At 44.4% G+C, this 5,000-nt stretch overlaps 1 long non-coding RNA gene across 1 annotated transcript in view; it reads left to right on the forward strand.

Annotated features, from left to right (window-relative positions):
• LOC116224063 overlaps nucleotides 1–2,615 on the forward strand; it is a 2,679-nt gene extending 64 nt beyond the window's left edge. Inside the window, exons 1-5 of the long non-coding RNA XR_004165401.2 lie at nucleotides 1–158; nucleotides 1,282–1,423; nucleotides 1,529–1,557; nucleotides 1,791–2,342; nucleotides 2,446–2,615. The exon at nucleotides 1–158 is cut by the window's left edge and continues 64 nt beyond it. This is a non-coding gene — a long non-coding RNA (uncharacterized LOC116224063). The remainder of the gene's footprint in view (nucleotides 159–1,281; nucleotides 1,424–1,528; nucleotides 1,558–1,790; nucleotides 2,343–2,445) is intronic.
• Nucleotides 2,616–5,000: the final 2,385 nt, after the last annotated feature.

Genomic DNA, 5,000 nt, shown 5'->3' on the forward strand with positions numbered 1-5,000 from the left:
GGCTGGAGTTTGGCAACAGCTGGAAAACGGGCACGCCACCCTGTTCCGACGTGACGAGCGAGACCTTCCCCTGGCAGCGCCACTCCTACTGCGCCAACTGGGCAGAGAGACGCTGCATGATCATTAAGGGAGACACCTTCAGAGGGTGCCACCTCAAGGTAAACACAGACTGAATGCGTAGTAGCATAGCGTAGCATAGCATGTTAGTTCTGGCTTTACATGAGCCACCTCAAAGTCTCCACTGAATAAATGCCATAGCATAAATGCATAGCATAACATAGCCTAGCGTAGCAGAAGGGTGTATAATGAGCTACATCATCACCCTAGCTTAACAGCTGCTGCATAGAGAGGTGATAGATCAGCTAACATTTAAGGTGCAGTGTGGAGTATTATGGGTTATCTATTAGCAGACATGGAACATAGTATTCATAGTTATGTTTTCATAAGTGTATAAATACCTGTAACTACAAATAGTTGTGTTTTTGCCAGCTTAGAATGAGCACTGCTGCCATGTTGCACCGCCATGTTTCTACAGTATCCCAGAACGGACAAACCAAAACACTGGCTCAAGATAGGGCTTTTCACATTTTTATGGTATTTGATGCCACTGTAGGTACATGTAGGTACTTGTAAAATTAAGGGTATTCAGTTGGTTGCAATTCAGCAACCTCACCACTAGATGCCACTAAAAACTATACACTGTACCTTTAAGTCTCTCTGCTGATTAAGAAATCTGCTCTAACATGTCAAACACCCTCAGGATAATTACAGTCTTGTAGTTACAGTTGATTAATTCATTTTATTTGAAAAGACAATGCATGAGAATGCAAGGATCAAACACCAGCAAAGCCTCGTGTGAAAGAGCAATTACGATGAATAAGCATCTGATATTCAGGTATTATAGCTAAACTAGTTTGTCTAAAACAGAAGGCCAACAGTAGCTGATCTATAAAACAGTGGATGTGTTTTTGTATTGAGCTACAGTATAAGCTCTCTGCAGTCTACTATGCCTCTCCTGATTTGCTCTGTCTCTTTTTTGGATAGTGGTGGGGGGGTGCAAGAAAAATCTGTATAATGTCTCCACTGCTCTCTCTCTTTCTCTCTCTCTCTGTGTATTGTGTGCGGACACACAGGTGGACCCTGATCCATACTACCAGGCATGTGTGCTGGAGGCGTGCTCCTGTGAGTTTGAGGGGAAGTTCCTGGGCTTCAGTGCCAGTTCTTCCCCTGGGTTATCATGTTGCTGTTGTACTACCAGTGCTCGTATCTAATCCAATGCAGGCTGCTATCCCAGGTGTCCGGCAGAGGCTCCATACTATGATGAGAACACAGATAACTGCACCACACTGCAGAACTGTACCTGTCTCTTCAATGGCACAGTCCTTAGACATGGCACTGAAGTGAACACGTCCAGTGGAGACTGGTGAGTCAGCAGTTTTTGGACTGTACCATGTCTATCAGGGGGAGGGTAAATCATAGAATATTATTAATGTACTAATGTATTTCTATTTATTTGTATGTTTTTTAGCACTTGCACAAATGGAACCATGGTCTGTGGTAAGTTTTATCTTCTTGAGGGGATGCATGAAATTCAACAGTGACATATAATAATTGTTTATTTGGTCATGTTTTTGTGTTTGGTTGCTTGGTTTTAATCTACATAAGTACTTTGTTTTGTATATACCAAAGACTACACTGCTTCTAAAATGAGTTTAATGAAAGTTTATGCATCATGTGCACCCTATGACAGCATTGCTAATCTTAGCTCTATCTTTAACACTTAATTTCAGGGAAATGTGTACCAACAACCAGAAATCCTCCAACTACAACCTCAGAAGCAACAACCACAAATAGACTTACTACAACAGTACCCTCAACAACCACTGTGGCAACAACAATGATGGCACCTACTACTATGACTGTGGAACCATCAACGTCTACAATATCAAGCACGGTAGAACCTACAACAGAACACGCGACTACGTCTACAACACCTACAACTGAACCAACGACTACAGCAACCCCATTTACAACCACATTTAAACCTACAACTACAAGGCCTCCCACCGAACCCACAACTACCACAGCACCAACCTCAACAACATTCACAGTTAAAACCGGACCCCCCAAAACAAAATCATCCACATCTCCACAGGTTAAGTTTACTACACTCTCAGAGGCAACAAGTTCAGCATCACCAACAACCACAATCATACTGCCAACAACTGCAACAACAACTACTGCTACTACACTGGAACCAACATCTCTATCTACAACTAAAACCACGGGGCCTTCAAGCACAACAACCACAGCACCAACTTCTGTAGCTGTGTCAACCACAAGTACAGTGGAACTAACAATTTCCACAGAACCCACAACAGCTACAAATGTTTTAATCAAATCATACATACATTTGACAAATTTCTTTTGTGTTTCTCTCACCAGCTCTATGTCAGTGCAGGGACGTGTTGAGAAACGAGAGCTGGATGTGTGGAGAGAGGTGGACAGAGGACTGTTTCAACAAAGAGTGTCGTGATGGACAAATCACCATGACACAGGTCACATGTCCAGAGAGACCAGAGCCAGTCTGCCCTCGAGGTCAGGTGACCAGGGTTCGGGAGGGATGCTGTCAAACTGACAGGTGTAACTGTGAGTACTACTAACCAGCTTCATCACACTATATCTAGGCTAACAGCTCTGCATTATTTTCATATCTTGATATCTATTCTATTAACTATTCTTTTTGTGTACCCTATATTACAAGTGTAACTGTATCAGTCAGATTCATCTGACTGTCTATCTATTTAAAAAAAGAATCCGGTCTATGTGTCATTTTATTTTAAAATTATTTATTGAGTTACTCCTCTCAGCCCTGTCTTGACTGGTTTCTGGTGAAGTCCCACCTTTTTCTGTGTGAAAGTTTCATCTGTCTTTTATTCCTTCTCTGTGTCCTGAGTTTGCTAACAGAGGTATTACTTTAGAAGTGGTGACAATAAATAGTAAGATCTACTGCTTTCCTGACTTCAGTCGCTAAGCTCCTGGGCTGGACTAGGCTCTGGACATCCAGTGCACCATCGGTAAATAACCTCCATCTTTCCACAGGTCGCTGCGATGTGTATGGTGACCCCCACTACATCACCTTCCAGGGCACGGCCTACGACTTCCTGGAGAACTGCACCTACACGCTGGTCCAGGAGCGGTTGCCAGAGTACGACTTCAGCATTGTGGTGGACAACTATTTTTGCATCCCATGGCTGGCTGGCTCCTGCACTAAGGGTATCATGATGAAGTTCCGCCACCACACCGTCTCCCTCAGCATCCTGTCGTCTGAGAGCAGAGTGGAAGTATGTACTCAACACAAAATCAACCATCATGCACTTAAAATACATGCACGTATACTTACCACGGTAGCAACATGTTACATTAACAACAGCATAAACCATCACGCACTAAAAATACGTGAACATATACGTACGTACCACGGTAGCAACATGTTAACCACTTTGAGAACACATTAACCACAGCATAAACCATCATGCAATATCCCTTCTTTAAGATTCCTGATATGTGCATTACCATTTTACTGTAAGTGAAGGATGTTAACTGATCAAACAAAGTGATACTGTATATTAAGCATTTACATGTGTTCAGCACAAACTTGTCACAAACAATGTTACCACTGTTGACAACAACACACTGTTACAAAATCATTTGCCAAAAATGGGAAGTATAAGAACGGCAAACTCACGCTCCTTTAGTGTATATGCACACTACAAGTCGTGCAGGTCTGCTGTAAAGCAACCCTGGTGCTAATATCATACTTTCCATAGCATGTGTCTGAGTATATGTCATTTTACATAGAAGCCTACACACGATGTGACGCAAACACTGTCCCATCCCAGGCCACCCTGAACCAGGTGCCGGTGCGGCCCCCATACGAGCAGCAGGGGATCCGCTTTGAGACCACCGGATTCAAGGTGTCCGTCTACATCGAAGAGATCCGTTCCTATGTTTCATTGACGCTCTCAAACACAGTGACCATCTCCCTGGCGATGGAGCACTTCCAGAATAACACGGAGGGGCAGTGTGGTGGGTATCCAAGGGAGGCTCCAGCAGCGTCAGACACACGGCACACACTTAACTTTTGGGCAATAATCTGGGGTCTGGAGACACTGAAAAGCCTTTAGAAAGGGGAAAATTAGTTTTTAACATAATTTGTGTATGTGTGTGTGTGTGTGTGTGTTTACAAGATTTCGTGTGTATTTGTGTATCTGTGTGTGTGTGTTTTTGTTTGTTTGTGTGCCTGTGTGCACGCAATGCAGGTGAGTGTGGAGGCAGCGCTTGTGTGCGCCCTGGTGGTAAGAGAGAGAATGACACCTGCTGTGCAAAGACAGCAAGTGACTGGATCTACCCCGACCCCCACAAGCCCTACTGTGCCTCTGCACACCGAAACGTGTCCTGCCACACTCCCCCTCCACCACCGCCCCCCTGCCCACCTCCCCTCCCTGATATCTGCGAGATCCTCAGACACCCGTAAGACCCACTACCCAGGCCACTGAACACTTAACATATAGCAACATGTTACATTAACCACCATGCACTTTATATGCATGCACGTACACTTAACACGGTAGCTGTTATATTAACCACTGATCATGTGTCAATGCTGCCTCACATTGTGTTTGCGTGTGTGTGCATGCATGCATGCGTCTGTGAGTGTGTGTGTGTGTTTGTGTGTGTGTGTGTGTGTGTGTGTGTGTGTGTGTGTGTGTGTGTGTGTGTGTGTGTGTGTGTGAGAGTGTGTGTGTGTGTGTGTGTGTGTGTGTGTGTGTGTGTGTGTGTGTGTGTGTGTGTGTGTGTGTAAATGATAGAACTCAACATCTTGTCTCTCTCTTACGTCAGTGAGTTCCAACCATGTGGAGCGGTTGTGGATCTGAAGCTTCTGGAGCAAAGCTGCAGGTTTGACGTCTGCCTTTCTGGACTCTCGAACATGTCCTGCT

The sequence above is a fragment of the Clupea harengus genome, chromosome 16 (assembly GCF_900700415.2).
Source record: "Clupea harengus chromosome 16, Ch_v2.0.2, whole genome shotgun sequence".
NCBI classification, from domain to species: Eukaryota; Metazoa; Chordata; class Actinopteri; order Clupeiformes; family Clupeidae; genus Clupea; species Clupea harengus.